At 44.4% G+C, this 17145-nt stretch overlaps 1 long non-coding RNA gene across 1 annotated transcript in view; it reads left to right on the top strand.

Moving 5' to 3' along the window:
• LOC147116714 (uncharacterized) overlaps positions 1-14546 on the top strand; it is a 39069-nt gene extending 24523 nt beyond the window's left edge. Inside the window, exon 3 of the long non-coding RNA XR_015078618.1 lies at positions 14337-14546. This is a non-coding gene — a long non-coding RNA (uncharacterized LOC147116714). The remainder of the gene's footprint in view (positions 1-14336) is intronic.
• The last annotated feature ends 2599 nt before the right edge of the window (positions 14547-17145 follow it).

The raw sequence follows: 17145 nt of genomic DNA, 5'->3' as shown, positions 1-17145 counted from the left end.
GAATGCGCGTGTGTGTTTCATGAGAGGGCCATAGGTGTTGGATGAGTGTTGGGCATTGGGGTTTTAAGACCCTTTGGCCATAGAGTGAGGTTGAGATGGAAGGATGGAGAGGTATTGAAAAAAAGCCACTCACCCTGACGACCTGAGTGAGGTCGTTGAACTTTTTTCGACATTGAGTATGGGCCCTGGGCACCATGCTCCTGGAGGAGACGTTCTGAGCCACCTCCCTCCATACTCTTCTGTACTCACGCGGCAAAGGCCTCCTGCCACTCTCTGCGTAGTGTATAAACCTTCTGCACTCCACCGCACCAACCAGAGCCTCCAAGGCCCGCTCGCTGAAGCGCTGAAGCGCTGAGCTCGTTCTCTCACCCTCTCCATAGTCCTTGGCTGGAAGATTTAGGCACAGGTCTCTCCAGGCCGAGATTCAAGGCTCCAATGAGCAGGGTGTGGCTGGAGAGCAAGATCGACCCTCCCCTTTAAGAGCTGTCCGGCGCCATTGTGTCTGTGTTCCATCGCTAACTGACATCACCTGCGCTGCGCCCGCGCTCTGAGTTAGCGCCTCGCTCCTTGGCCTTTGCGCCTTAAGACAAGTGTGTAGCGCCTGATTTAGCGCTCCAATCACCTCCAGGGGCGATAAAAGCCAAGTTTGCAGTCGGAGGCAATAATTAGCGCCAGGCGCTAACCTATGCGCACGGCCGATAATCGCGCCCCAAACGGGGCGATACTGAATTTTTTCCCCTGTGGGCCTACGCAATCAGGAAATAAGTAAACTTACAGCCATCAGCGAGACAGAGAGAGGTGGGGGGGTTGATCTTCATCTCATCAGGCATTGGGTGCTAAAGTAATTACCAAGTATCTCCTAGAATCACGGATCTGAAAGACAAGCATTTACACCAGTAAATCATTCACACTGCAACAAGTCACAGTTCTGCATCAATAAGACACAAGGGTTGAATTTCACAGAATAACAAAGATCTACAGCACAGAAGGAGGCCATTCGGCCCATCTTGTCCGCGCCGGCCGACAAAGAGTTCTCCACCCTAATCCCACTTTCCAGCACTTGGTCCGTAGCCCTGTAGGTTACGGCACTTCAAGTGCATATCCAAGTACTTTTTAAATGTGATGAGGGTCTCTGCCTCTACCATCCTTTCAGGCAGTGAGTTCCAGACCTCCACCAACCTCTGGGTGAAAAAATTTCCCCTCACATCTCCGACCAATTACTTTAAATCTATGCCCCCTGGATATTGAACCTTCTGCTAAGGGAAATAGGTCCTTCCTATCCACTCTATCTAGGCCCCTCATAATTTTATACACCTCAATTAGGTCTCCCCTCAGCCTCCTCTGTTCCATAGGAAACAACCCCGGCCTATCCAATCTTTCCTCATAGCTAAAATTCCCCAGCCCAGGCAACATCCTCGTAAATCTCCTCTGCACCCCCTCTAGTGCAACCACATCCTTCCTGTAATGTGGTGACCAGAACTGCACGCAGTATTCTAGCTGCGGCCTAACTAGTGTTTTATACAGTTCAAGCATAACCTCCCTGCTCTTGTGTTCTATGCCTCGGCTAATCAAGGCAAGTATCCCGTATAACAACAGAAACTGCTGGAAAAACTCAGCAGGCCAGGCAACATCCGTGGAGAGAAATTAGAGTCGACGTTTCGGGTCAAAACCCTTTTTCAAAACTGGAAAGGAAATGAAATAGATCGAAAGGCAGGGCTGGGACAGAACAAAAGAAGTGAAGAGACATTAAGATTTATTCAAAATGAGACGAGATGGGGATAGGACTAGTGGAGACAAAAGATGGCTCAGATTAGGTGTGAAATGTTCTGGCAGAATGAGAGACAGCTGCCATGTGGGAGAGAGAAAAAAAACCACCTTATCTACCTGTCCTGCTACCTTCAGGGATCTGTGGACATGCACTCCAAGGTCCCTCTGATCCTTTGCACTTCTCAGTGTCCTACCATTTATAGTGTATTCCCTTGCCTTGTTAGCCCTCCCCAAATGCATTACCTCACACTTCTCCGCACACTTATGTTTAAGCACACTGAGTAGCGTGATTGCGTGTGGGAGTTTGTGGACAGCGAGACTCTCCCGAACGAACACGTCTGCAGGAGATGTCTCCATCTTGAATCTCCCTGGCTCAGAGTCATTGAGCTGGAGTGCGAGTTGGAGACACTCTGACACATAAGGGAGGGGGGTGAATTTCTGGACAGTTTTATCCAGAATGCAGTCACATCTCAGAGGAAAGCACAGGTTCAGGAAGGGGAGGGTGTGATTGCTAGGTAGCCGGGTAGCGGGGATTTACGAGAGGTTGAGAAGGAGGTCCTGCAGACATTGGTCCTGTCCAACAGGTACGAAGTACACGCTACCTGTGAGGACAAGGAGAAAGACTGCAGGGAGGACAACCACAATGCAGACCAAGGCACCATGGATCAGAAGGCTGTTCAATGGGGGAAGAGCAGAATAGAAATAAGGTAGTGATAGGGGACTCTATAATTAGGGGGATAGATAGCATCCTCTGCAGCCAAGAACGAGAATTCCAAAGGGTGTGTTGCCTACCCAGTGCCAGAGTAAGGGATATCTCACCATAAAATGCTGGAAACACTCAGCATGTCAGGCAGCATCGTGGAGAGAGAAACAGACATAAATGGGCTGGATTTTTTCAGCCCCGAGGAGGCAGGTATGGAGGCGGGACTGCTGGTAAAGTTGCAGAATTTGGGGGCGGATGCCCATCCCACCCCCAACCCGCCTCTGTGCCATCTTCCCAGGAGGTGGGTAGCCGTCCTGCCCCGGGTCTCGTCTCCTTAAGGCGGGAAAGGGATTAAAGCCTATTAACTTCCTGTTAACAGGTAGTTAACAGGCTGAAAATAGGATTATCCCCATTTTTCTATCCAAAGTGCAGGCTTGCCGACAACGGGGAATCCCGCCAGGGTGTAGGAGCAGAGTAGGAGGTCTGTGGGGGTCGGAGGAGTCTGAAAGTGCGATGTAGAGGTGAGTGATGGGTGCAAGTGTGGAGTGGTAAGTATGTGAGGTGAGTGTAAAGTGTTAGAAAATGTTCACTTACCTTTGTTTCTGCCTACAGCCTTCAGCCGCTGAGGAGCCAGAGTCACCGACATCTCCATTGTAGAGATTACAGTCTGGCTGTTGGATCCTCCGATCCAACAGTCATTTGATTTCTACAAAGTAGAAAGGTTTGATGAGTCCTGAATACAAAGATTTATCAAACTACACAGAATGTCAGTGTTTGACAGCTTCACAGAGCTGTCAAACGATGACATTTCCACTTTCAAAAATTCTTGACAGATGACCCTTCTTACATTAACATGCTCTGTCATTGACTTCCACCTAATTGGCCTGCTGAGCCCGCCGGGCAGGCTTAACAAGGTCAATCAGGGGAAAATCCCACTGGTTGGCCATGAAGGGATAATTACTAGTTGTAGCCCTTTTCGGGCTACCTCGGATCAGGTGTATTCTCCAGATGTTCACCTTCAACTAAAGTTAGAGCTAGCCGAATTAAATAAGAAGCTTAATTGGGTCTAAAGGTCCAGGCTATCTCTCCCTAAAGGAAAGGAATGACTTGAAGATGTTACCATCCTCCAGATAGCACTTTTATTAAGTTTAACTAGACTGTAACCTTCTGGATATTATGAGGGTCCGGAATATTCCCCCAGAATGCTGTAACTCCTCACGAAAGAGTGTACAGAGATTGAGTTCATGAGTTTGATACTAAAATACTCTGTGAGACAATTCTAAAAATATATAGATTTATTAAAGAACCGACATGTAGTTAACAGCTGGTGAGTCAATTGCAACTTTAACAATTCAAAAACAAACAGCTTACATTTCATATTCTCAGAGATCCTTATTCTCAAATCTTAACTTCGTTACATTTTTACATTTCTACTTATTTTTAATCCACCAAAATCAAATAAAAGCACCTTTTTGATCCCAGAGACTCAAAGAGTTAAAAACTTAGAGAGCCTGCCTCTGAAGTTGAGAATCACTTGCCCCTTCCAGCGACTTCTGACTTACTATCTGAAAGTTCCATATTTTATACCCTTTTTCAGTAGTATAGCCTTTGAAGTTTTCTGCTGATGTAAGCTAATTATCTCTACTCAGTCTTTCTGTTGACTTCTTTCTAATCTTACTGTCAGTTCAGCTGTTAACTTGCAGAATCCTGTCTCTACCATTAGGTGTTCAAATTTTATCATAAAAAATGGTTATGACTGATGTATCTGTTTGATGCCATTCTTACGAAGGGCTTCCATTCAATTTTTAAATCACCTTAGCTGTTTATAAGCAGACATTGTGTCTCCTAACTGTTCTATTTTCAACACAAACACAATTGCCCAGAAATTCGGGTCGGGGGCTTCCCGCGGGTGTAAGCCCCCGACCTGCACTTACCTTGCACGCCGGCAGTTGAGCTGTAGGGCCCCGTGGAATTCCGATCCGGGGCCTGGCCCAGCTGCCGGCACGCAGTGCTTGCGTGTCCCAGGGGCACAGTTAGTTTGATGCGTCCCCTGGGATCACGTGGGCCATGGGCAGCCAATCGGAGCAAGGAAATGCCCATTCATAAGTCTGACAGGAAGTGCTGTCAAGACTTATAAATACTACAGCCCCAAAATAGCAGTAAACCTTCAAATAAATTTTAAAAAAAACACACTTTTTAAATAAACTATAAATTACATTAAATAACTATTTTAAACAATAATTTAAATTTTTGAAAAAATAATTTTATATTCTAACAGGGCTACAAATAAACCTATCTTGCTTTAAAGCATTTAAAAATAATAAACCTGTGGAAAAAATGTTTTAATTTTAATTAATTGACCACTTACCTTGTAAAAAGCAGGCCTTACGCCTGGTTTTTACATTTCTAAATTCTAAAGACTTACCCTCCTGGAGAAACCTGTAAAAAAAACGTAAGTTCAAAGTGCACATGCAGACTCCCCCGCCACGCATTCGACCTCTGAACCCCTGCTTTCAGAGGAACGGAAGTGCCGGTTTCCCGCACATGCGCAGTGCATGCAGGAAACCGGCAATTCCATCGGGCCCACGCGTGAGTACCCCGTGCGTACTCACCCGTGGAGACCCGAATTTCTGGGCCTTTAATGTGATTGGTTGGTGCATCTATTGATGTCACATTTACAAAGTCTTCTGTTTGTACCTTTTACAACATGTAAATCAAAAACACTTCAACCAAGTACTTGATTGTTTTCCTATTTACTTCAATTGGTTGTAAGCAGACTTCTGTCTCCTTGTTCTAAGCTTAACATAAAACTATTTTACGGCAGGTATTTCTTTTACTTGATGTCATTTTTTCAAAGGCACATGTTTTTTTTTAAATGTATGTGATGCTTTCTGAAGTGTTGGTTTACAACACTTAACTTGGGCATTGCTATTGTGTTTCTTCCACTGTTTAGACATAGAGGAACCTCCAACCTGCTGTTTCAACAGGGCTATTGTCTTAGTATTAACAACCGATACCCATTGCAAAAGATTGTATGGTGTTTACAATTTTTGTGTTAACAAACCATCTTATCTCAGAAGCCTGTATTCTGTTTACAGCCTGTGTCTTTGAGGCTTTTAGATTTTTAAACCCAGTTTTCGGCCTAGAAATTCACTAGCCTTAGCGTCGCTTTTGAGGCGCTAGAGGGACTAGCGCCAGAGTTATGGCCAGTTTAAAAATTCCCTGGGGCCCTGGAATCGGCGGTAGACCGGTAGCGCTGCGCCGGCACCGATGACGTCATCGGTGTGCGCAGCGTCCCGGTTGCCATGCCGACGGGCCCCAGCGCCGAAATTCAGTTGCGGCCGCCTCGCCCGTGGCAGCCGCAACTAAGACTCTGGCAACAGAGTCTTACACGACTTTGCGCCGGCGCATAAAGGTGGAGCGGCGGCTGGCCGCTTTCCCGCCGGCCGCCTGCCCGCACCTCCCTCCCCGGACTCCCCCACCCCCCCCCCCGCGGAACAGATGCTTCTCGGCTGCGAGCCCGGCACTTCCCCGAGGTGCCGGGCTCATTTTTGTGGCGATTTTACCGGCCAGCGGGCGGGTGCAGGCAGCTCCTCCTTAACTGAAGGAGGAGGCCTGCACTTCCTGAGCCTGCCGCACCGCATCGGGCGCCGCAGCGCCGGAATAGCGCCGCAATGCGGCGCGTAGCGCCAGTTTTCAGGCGCAAACACCCTTCAGTAGCGCCGGCAGCCGTTTGGGCGCAGCGCTACTGAATTTTTGGCGCGCGCAGGGGGACATAGCGCCGGCGCTAACTTTCCGGCGCTAAAGCCCTGGCGTGGCGCCAACTGAATTTCTAGGCCTTCATGTTTTAATAAAGTCAAAAATTCCATTCATAGGATGGTGTATCTTTCTGAAATATGGCTATTCCTTTACGCCCCCCTCTTGACCAAAAAATGAGCTACAACATCTAGATCGAGTTTGGCCAATATTCCTCATAACGTTCCAATAGCATATTAATTTCACGAGATGCACAATCATGTGCTACTTGAAAATTCCTTTTAAGTCATCCTAGGACAATGTTTTGCCTTATTTTAAATTGAACACAATTTAAAAGGATGATAAGTACATAGTCATGCAATGAGTGAAACAACATGTACTTAGAATGTCCAATCGGCAGATGTACGTTCCGTAGTGGTGAGTTATTCATACGAGTCAAGGAGACGTCAGTTGAAACTAGTTGAAGCTTGACACGCTGTTCCTTCGATCCAGCATGTGTACAGATGCGTGTTGTCGTAAAGGCCTTGCCAGGCACTCAGTTGATTCCTTCTTCATCCGCTGTGTCTTCCTCCGTCGCTGAAGTAACTTATTTATCTTTCCTGGTTTCAGTTGTTGCTTTTCGCAAATCCAATTCCTGAGGCGTTGCCAAGCAACGTGTGGAAGAGCCGGCGACACCGTCTGACTGACCGTCGTTAGTATTTTGATCGAATCCATTTCCTGTGTCATGCTCCAAGTTGGGACTTGAAAGACAGTGTATGACTGCACCTTGTATTGTTCCTCCTTTTCGGTATCCTGCAGGACATCTTTTGATATTGTCTATGGAGACAGTTTTAAGAATATGCTTGCCATTCGGCTGGTTAATATGTATTTGAACTGGTCTTTCATTAATAACAGTATGTATTTGAACAGGTTTTTTCCACTTCGGTCTTAAACCAGGTTTTTGCTCGAATTTCTTTTCCTGTACCCATTCTTCTACTAGGGGTTGCCATGCTTTATTTGTCAATTTTTTCTGCCTATTTGCTTCCCTTATCCTCTGATCAATTTGATGATTCTCCTCTGTTAGTTCTTTTTTAAAATCTAACTGTCGCTGTCGGGTCAAGGAATCAGAGAGTGTAGAGGCAATAAAAGAACTATAGGTAAGCGGTGTTTGCATCTCAACCTCATACATCAGATAATATGGAGTTTTAGGGGACACTGTCCCTGATGCAGATGCGGGCACATTATTGAGTGATAGCTGCACCTCCGGAATGACGGCGGTCCACTTATTCCCCCTGATTCTCAACAGTTTGACCAATAGCTTTTTTACTTCCTGGTTTTTATGTTCCACCAGCCCCGCTGATTGCGGATGACGTAGCGTGCTGTGCTCTAACCCAATCCCTCTTTGTTTGCAGTAGTCTTTGAAAACCTTAGATAGAAAGGCTCCGCCTTGATCAGAGTGTAAGATTTTGGGTGCACCAGCTACAGTAATTATGTCAGTAATAGCCCTGGCAATTGCGTTTTCCGAAACAGTTCTTGTGGGGACCAGCCAGCAGAAGGAAGTGCATCCATCTACACAAACGAGAACATGTCTATATCCCAAAGACTGGGGAAGTGGTCCAATAAAGTCAATAAAGAATTTTCCCATTGGCTCATCAGCTTTTACAGGAGCCAATGGTGGTGGCTAAATTAGTGACAACTTATTGGTTAAATAGCATGGCTCACAATTTGCCACGTATGTTTTACAGGCTTTAAGCATGCCTGGCCACCAATATAAGGGGGTCAATTTGCAGAATGTTGTTCTGGCACCACAATGTGCTTGACTTATGCCTTTGTGAGCTTCTTTTACAAGCTGTTCTCGTTTGTGTCTCGGGGGTACTTCTCGGTTTCCCTTGGGCAACTTAAATAGTACAATACCTGTAGGGGTTTCTGAGTAAAAGTACTTTGGTGGATATCCTGGTGGATTCTCTTTTGTTGGGTCTAATAACTGAATCAGTTCCTCAGCCTGATTAGATGCCCGTTCTGCCCTAGTGATTACACTAATATTGGCAGGCCCTTCTTGAGGGGGAGTCATGCAGACCGAACGTTTCGCTTGTTCGTCTGCAAGGCTGTTTCCTTTTGAGTGTACTATGGCCGTTTACATGAATTACCTGACAATTCTGTTTCTCCCTTATCAAACGGAGAATATCCTCCCACAATGAGTTATGTTTTATGGGCTTACCCATATGATTGGTAAAATTTGTTGTTCCCAGAAAACTAGATCTTGGTTATATCCTCTTTTACAGTAGTCACTATCTGTGCAGATTAATGTGGGTTTAATAGGGTCTGCCTTCTCTAAAGCATACCGTAATGCTGCGGCTTCAGCATATTGCGCTGTCTTATGGCCAAGGGGTATAGACAGTAATTCTTCTGGATAAAAAGAATAGGGGGGAAAAATTTGGTATCGCCACATTTGGGGCGCCATTACCGGCCGTGCGCAAAGTTTAGCACCTGGCGCTAATTATTGCCTCTGACAGCAAACTTGGCTTTTATCGCCCCTGGAGGTGATTGGAGCGCTAAATCAGGTGCTTCACACCTGTCTTAAGGCACAAAGGCCGAGGAGCGAGGCGCTACCTCAGAGCGCTGGCGAAGCAAGGAAGGGCAAATCAAAATAGACTTGCAAAGTGCTGCTCAGTACTCAAAACTCCTTCACACAGCGTTGAATCTCTCCAGAAGTCTCTCTCTCTCTCTCTCTCTCAGAATGCGTGGTGCAAAAATGGCACCGACAAAAAAAGGCAGGAAGCGGTCGCCTTTAAATAGCGCTCCCCTAGTCCCTTTCTGACAGCTAACGCTCCCCTCAACCTGTCGTTGCTAGCGGCAGGCGGTAAGGCAGGGGGCACCACTCAATATCCGGTCCGGGGCGCTAACGGGGTGTTGCGCACAATCTGCCAGCGCAGGAGATCGTGTCGGTCGCGTTTAGCATCGCCGCAAAATGTCTGGTTAATTTCACAAGCGGCGCAAACATCGCCGTGCCCGGGCGCTAGTTGCTTTGCACCCCATTAGCGCCCTCTTAAGGCGCTAACGGGAGGCGCAAACAACTGAATTTTTCCCCCCAAAGAATCTCGAAAAGTCCCTACTACTATCCCCATCCCAGCTGAGGGTTGTTGGGATGTCCCTTTTTTAATCGTCATTGACGGTCCATCACAGTAAATAACTTGGTGGTATTCTGTAAGCGGTCCCATAGGTATTTGTCTGATTCCTTCCTCCGTATCATCACCCTCCATGATGGGGAGATGCTCTAAGTCCATGTCCGGGGAGAGGAATTTTAAAATGAGTGTAGGATCATTCAAGAATGATGCCCATTTATCATATCAGATCTGGGTGGCTCTTTTTTCATCAGAAGCCATCCTCAACACTGATCTTAAATCGGGAATCTCAGTATAGATGGTAATGGGGTATTTCCCTTGTAGGGTTCGTGCCTTGATGAGGTATTGGACCACCACAGTCATGACCCTTTCTTTTTTAATGTACCTCCTTTCGACATTGGAAAAGTTATAAGAATGGAACTGAATGGGCACAATGCTCTATTCATTATAGAAAACGGTAACTGCCACTTTAGGTGATGACCTGAGATGAATATTGAGGGGAACTTGTAAGTCCCTCTGTTCCAGGTTTATGGCTTTTTTACCTCTCGGCATAATTGTTGCAATTTTGAGTTATCGTCTGGTGAAAATATGACTGGTCCTTTTGCTGCTTCACCCACTCTAGCATACAGGGGCGCTGAGAGCTCGGCAAAGGTTGGCGTAAAGGATCGAGCAAAATTCAGGAGTCCTAAACTGGCTTGTAGATTTTGCAGAGTTTTAGGATATTGAATGGTGGCTAATTTTTCTTTATAGGATTAAGTTAATCCTCTACCATTTCCAGTTATTCGCAGGCCCAGAAAATCTACCTCTTCCCTAACTAGTTGACTCTTTTTTATGTTAATTAAGTACCCAGCAGCTGTAAGTCTGGATAAAACACTATCAATGGCTTTCAAGTGCGCTTGGAGATTGTCATGTGACAGATATATATCGTCCACATAAGAATTGACGTTAGGTAGGTCTTTTAAAAGGTCAATGATGTGGGCTGAAAAAAGAACAGGGCTGTTTTGAAATCCCTGGGGCAATCTGGCCCAGCAATACTGATGACCATCGGGTCCAGCCATTGCAGTTTTTGGCCAATCAGCTTTTTCGATTGGACGGGACCAGAAGCCGTTTGCTAGATCAATACAAGATTTATATTTTTCCCTCGTGATTCCAGAGAGAAGGGCTGTGGAATTTTGCTGTTGTGCAGTATGTGGGGCCGTTACCTTATTTAAGGCTGTATAATCGACCACCAATCTCCACCTCCCTTCTGGTTTAGAAACACCAAACAATGGTGAATTAGTTCTAGATGCCATTTTGATTAAGACACCTTGTTCTGTTAGTTCTTGGAGCGTTGTTAGGAGATCTATTTTTCCCTTGTGGCCACTGTTTTTTAGGTTTGTGCCAGCCAGTGGGTGGGGTTTGATGTCTATCTTTCCTCATTGATTTGGATGGCATTGTAGATAAGGGTAGTATCTATTAATGAGTTGCTCGAGGAGGTTTTTGCCTCCCCTCTCTAGGCAAGTTTGATCAAGCTGTGTCCGAACATGTTTTTCCCTGTCAGCCTGGTCTGTGGATGCTTCTACAGGTCTGGTTGAGATTTTAAGGTAATGTTTCATGTCAGGTTGTTCTATAATGAGGGAACAGGCCAATTGTGGTACCTGTCCTACATCTAGGGTCACCCTGATTCCATATATAGTAATAGGTATTTTATAAAAATTAACTATTTTGGTTTTGCCTTGTGTGAATCCCCCGAATGATTTTTTAAAAATTGGGCTTCCCAAATTGTCCACTTAGTTTTTATAATTGCAGGATCTATTACACTGTAATCAGCTCCCGTATCAAACAGGGCCTTCACTTGTGTGTTTGTGGGCAAGGTTGCCAAGGCATAGGGGAATTCAAGAGGCCCTGGCTGGGTACCAGGCCTCCAATCCTGGGATTGTTCATCCTCAGGATGCTGAGTTTCATTTGCTGCTTTGTCTTTAATTGTTTTAACTGATTTTTGTTCCTCCCTCTTGGGGGGTATCATGTTTTCCAGATCCCTGAGGGTTTTTTTTGGACCGTTTATTATCTTGATGATCCTCCTGTTGGGGTGGATGTTGGTTCTGCCAGGAATCTTTTTGATCCCAATTTTGGTTTTCTCGAAGATTGTTGTCATTTATTTCATCATGAGTTTGCCACCTTAGCCGGAATCCATGGCCCCCAGGAGCATAGACTGCTCCGGGTCCTGCTATTCAGCCATGGTTGCCACCACCTTGTTGGGCACCATTCATTAGGCCTCCCAATTATGCAGGTGTGCACCTTATCATTAAGGAATTTAGTGGATTTGGAGTATTCGTTTGATTATCCCACAGGATATTCTGTATCCCCTGGTTCTGGTGATCAACATTAATCGTGCCATGAGTTCTAACAGTTCCTTTGGCATCAAAGCCTTCTATTTCAAAAAATTATCACTTGGTTTTGTGGAGGTACAGGGATAGGATTATTTCCCCTAATAAAGCAATCGTTTGAATTTCCTAATAAAAAGACTTGGCCAATTCTGACAGGGTTTGCCATTTCATAAGGACTTAACCTCGGTTAGGGTTTAATATGAGCTTTATAAGACCTCAATGGTATATTGAGGGAGTTCTGATTTAAGTTCTACACGGCCTGATCAGGGTCTTGTCATCTCTAGAGACTTAAATCTGGGTCTTAGTACCACTGTCAGTAAAACACTCCTTCTATACTTAACAATCTACAACATGATATAGACATAAATATAAGTATAGGTTCTGTATCAACTCATTAACACACACGTTGGGCACCAACTGAAGGGATAATTACAAGTCCTAGCCCTTTTCGGGCTACCCCGGATCAGGTGTATTCCCCAGACGTTCACCTTCAACTAAAGTTTAAGATAGCCGAATTCTATAAGAAGCTTAATTGGGTCTAAAGGTCCAGGCTATCTCTCCCTAAAGGAAAGGAATGACTTGAAGATGTTACCATCCTCCAGAAAGCACTTTTAATAAGTTTAACTAGACTGTAACCTTCTGGATATTATGAGGGTCCGGAATACTCCCCCAGAATTCTGTAACTCCTCACCAAAGAGTGTACAGAGACTGAGTTCGCGAGTTTGATACAGAAATACTCTGTGAGACAATTCTAAAAATATATAGATTTATTAAAGAACCGACATGTAGTTAACAGCTGGTGAGTCAATCGCAACTTTAACAGTTCAAAAACAAATAGCTTACATTTCTTATTCTCAGAAATCCTTATTCTCAAATCTTAACTTCGTTACATTTTTACATTTCTACTTATTTTTAATCCAGGATATCCACCAAAATCAAATAAAAGCACCTTTTTGATCCCCGAGACTCAAAGAGTTAAAAACTTACAGAGCCTGCCTCTGAAGTTGAGAATTGCTTGCCCCTTCCAGCGACTTCTGACTTTCTATCTGAAAGTTCCATATTTTATACCCTTTCTCAGTGGTATATCCTTTGAAGTTTTCTGCTGATGTAAGCTAAATATCTCTAGTCATTCTTTCTGTTGACTTTTTAATCTTACTGTCAGTTCAGCTGTTAACTTGCAGAATCCTGTCTCCACCTTTAGGTGTTCAAATTTTATCATAAAAATGGTTATGACTGATGTATCTATTTGATGCCATTCTTACAAAGAACTTCCATTCAATTTTTAAATCACCTTAGCTGTTTATAAGCAGACATCATGGGGTAGATTTTGCCGAACCTGTCGGGAAGAAGGTGGGACTTCCCCTTTCGGGTTTTTGACCCGCCTACTTTGACGTCCGGCCAATCCGCGCGATTTTCCCTTGATTGACCTTGTTGTGCCTGCCCAGCGGGCTCAGCAGGCCAATTAAGGGCCACCCGGCAACAGGTGACGTCACAGACTGAAATGTCATCTGTCAAGAGTTCTTTGACAGATGAAATATCTGTGTCTCACAGCTGTTTGAAGCTGTGAAACACTAACACTCTGAGTTCTAAGCTGAGTCATTCTGCACAGGCTCAGTTAGAACTCTCACCGGCACTCAAAGCTGAAGGCTGTCACTTTTGACAGATCGCAGCCATTCAGCTTTCAGTTCCGGCTGAGTGATGTGCTCCCGACGGCTACAGGAAGAAAGGCTGTTAAGGTAAGTACAGGTAAGTAAAAGTTCTTTACACACTTTAGACACTACAAAAACACTTACCTTTACACTCATGCACCCATCACTCACCTGAGCACCGACATCGCAACCCCTCCAACTCCTTCAACCTGACGGCCCGCCTGCTCTAACCTGGCGTGGTTTGGAGCCATCGGGAAACCCACACGAAACCCCTCAAAATAGGGATTAGGCTGAAAACTGCCTGTTAACTACCTGTTAACAGGCAGTTAATTGGCACTAATCCCTTCCCGCCTGGTTTCGGCGGGTCCCAGTGCGGGGCGGGTACCCGCCGCCCCTGAAACTTATGCGGGGCAGGGTTTTGGGCGGGATGGTGTCGGGACCCCCAAATTCAGGATTTCCCCCCCCCCCACATGCCTGAAACCCCGCCTGACGGCTCCCCGTAAATCTAGCCCCATGTCTCCTAACTGTTCTATTTTCAACACAAACACAATGTGATTGCTTGGTGCATCTATTGAAGTCATATTTACAAAGTCTTCTGTTTGTACCTTTTACATTTAGAACACCTTAACTGGCTGTATTACAGACTCCTGTCTCTGTGGTGTTCCAAGTTCAACACATAAACAATGTGATTGCTTAGTGTATCTACTGATGTAATATTTACAAAGTCTTCTGTTTGTACCTTTTACAATATGTAAATCAAAAACACTTCAATCGAGTACTTGATTGTTTTCCTATTTACTTCAATTGGTTGTAAGCAGACTTCTGTCTCCTTGTTCTAAGTTTAACATAAAACTATTTTACGGCAGGTATTTCTTTTACTTGATGTCATTTTTTCAAAGGCGCATGTTTTTTTTTAAATTATGTGATGCTTTCTGAAGTGTTGGTTTATAACATTTAACTTTGGCATTGTTATTGTGTTTCTTCCACTGTTCAGACATAGAGGAACCTCCGACCTGCTGTTTCAACAGGGCTATTGTCTTAGTATGAACAAACGATTCCCATTGCAAAAGATTTTATGGTGCTTACAACTTTTGTGTTAACAAACCATCTTATCTCAGAAGCCTGTATGCTGTTTACAGCCTGTGTCTTTGAGGCTTTTAGATTTTTAAGCCCAGTTTTCATGTTTTAATAAAATCAAAAATTCCATTCATAGGATGGTGTGTCTTTCTGAAATATGGTTATTCCTTTACAGCCAGAGGCTGATGGAGGCGGGACTGAAACGAGGCCAGCAGCAGTCCCGCCTCCAACACGTCTCCATTGAGAAAATCCAGCCCCAATGTTTCAGGTCGCTGACCCTTCATCAGAGCTGGAAAAAGTTGGAGATGTAACAAATTTTTAAGCAAGTGTGGGGGCAGGGAAAAGGAGGAGGGGAGGAAAGAACAAAAGGGAAGGTCTGTGTAGGGGAAAGATGGAGACGTCTCCTGCAGACGTGTTCGCTCGGTACAGTCTCGCTGTCCACAAACTCCCACACGCAAACATACTACTCAGTGTGCTTAAACGTAAGTGCCGACAAATTCAAACTTGTGTCTTATTGATGCAGAACTGTGACTTGTTGCAGTGTGAATGATTCACTGGTGTAAAGGCTTGTCTTTCCCTTACACTGTTCCAACGAAGCTCAACATAAGCTCGAGGAACAGCAATTCTTCTTTCGATTAGTCACTTTACAGCCTTCTGGACTCAACATCGAGTTGAACAATTTCAGATGATAACCTCGGCCCCTATGTTTTATTTTTTCAGTCACATGGGAGCTGTTGATGATTCTGCCATTGCCATTTACACCTCATCTAGACCCATCTTTTGTTTCTTAATTTGTGCATTACCATCTCCTTTTGCCTTGCACCATCATCCCTTTTGCCTTTTAATCTCTCCTACCTTCCGCCCTATCACAGACCTTCCCTTTGGTCTTTCTTCCTCTCCTCCCTTTCACTGCCTCACACTTACTTAAAAATCTGTTGCTTCTCTAACTTTTTCCAGTTCTGACGAAGGGTCATCGACCTCAAACGTTAACTCTGTTTCTTTCTCCATGATGCTGCCTGACCTGCTGAGTATTTCCAGCGTTTTCTGTTTTTTCAAATTTCCAGCATCCGCAGTATTTTGCTATTGTGTAAGGGATATCTCACGGAGGCTGGAGAGGAACTTGGAAAGGGAGGGGGTAAATCCAGTTGTCGTGGTCCATGTTGGAACAAACGACATAGGTAGGAACAGGGAGGAGGTCCTGCTGAAAGAGTATCATGAGTTAGGCTCTAAATTAAAAAGCGGGACCTCGAGGGTAATAATCTCTGGTTATTGCCTGAACCACATGCAAATTGACATAGAAGCAGACAGATAGGAAAATTAACATGTGGTTAAAGGGTTGGTGTGGGAAAGAGGGGTTCCTTTTCATGGGACATTGACACCAGTTCTGGGACAGGAAGGAGCTGTACCGATGGGATGGGCTCCACCTGAACCGGGATAGGACCCGTGTCCTAGTGGAAAGGGTAAATAGGGAGGTGGCAAAGGCTTTAAACTCGTAAGATGGGGGGAGGTATCTACAAGAAATGTAACCAGCCTAATTATAACCAGAACAGGAAAAGATAGCATAGGAAAGAATAAAGTAAGGGATGACAATGATGGCAAGAGAATAAATAGAGTTATAGAGCAGATGGGTAAACATAAAGTGAGAGGAAATGCTATTAAAATGAGTTAAACTGTCTGTACAGCAATGCACACAGTGTCTGTAATAAAACAGGGGAGCTGGAGACAATCGTGTATTGTGAGGAACCAGACAAAGTAGGGATTACTGAGACATGGCTACAGAAAAATCAGGACTGAGAATTAAACATTGCAGGGTATAACGTATTTAGAAAAGATAGAGAGGGGAAAAGGGGAGTTGGAGCAGCTGTACTTATTAGGGATAACATAATAGCAGTAGAAAAAAAGTGACGCAGCTATCAGCAAGACAAAAATAGAATTCATATGGATAGAGATAAAAGATAATAAAGGGTCAATCACACTAATAGGTGTAGTCTACACACCACCTAATAGTGGAAGGGAAGTGGAGGAAGAAATATGCAGACAAATGAGGGAAATTAGTAAAAAAACATAGAACAATAATCATGGGGGATTTCAACTACCCCGATATTAATTGGACAGAAGAGGTAGCTAAAGGGGATAAGGGAATGGAGTTCCTACAATGTGTACAGGACTCCTATTTAACCCAATAGGTAAAAAGCCCAACAAGGGAGGATTCACTATTGGATCTAGTAATGGGGAATAAACCAGAGCAGATAAGAGAAGTAAAGGTAGGGGAACATCTAGGCAATAGTGACCATAATATAATACGCTTTAAGATGATAATTGAGAAGGACAGAAGTATGATGAAAACCCAGGGTAATAGATTGGAGAAAAACTGATTTTGAGGGGCTGAGAATAGAACTGGGAAAATAAAATGGGCAATAACATTTGCAAACAATGATGCAGAACAGCAATGGAAAACATTTAAAATGGTGTTCAACAGAGTGCAGGAACAATATGTTCTGTTAAAAGGAAAGAACAAACGAAAAACTAATGAGACTCCATGGATGAATAAAGCCTTAAGGGAACAATTGAGAGTAAGGAAAGAGGCATACATTAAGTACATAGACAGCAGGGGAGTACACAATAAGGGACAATATGAAAAGATTAAGAGAGAAGTCAAAAAAACAATTAGGAAGGCAAAGAGGAACTATGAAATTAAATTGTCAAGGAACATAAAACAAAAAAGT

The sequence above is a fragment of the Somniosus microcephalus genome, chromosome 6, assembly GCF_052327205.1.
Source record: "Somniosus microcephalus isolate GS21.2 chromosome 6, FLI_Smic_1.0, whole genome shotgun sequence".
Lineage (NCBI taxonomy): Eukaryota > Metazoa > Chordata > Chondrichthyes > Squaliformes > Somniosidae > Somniosus > Somniosus microcephalus.
Note: the sequence above shows the minus strand (reverse complement) of the source record. Positions and strands in the feature narration are given on the sequence as shown.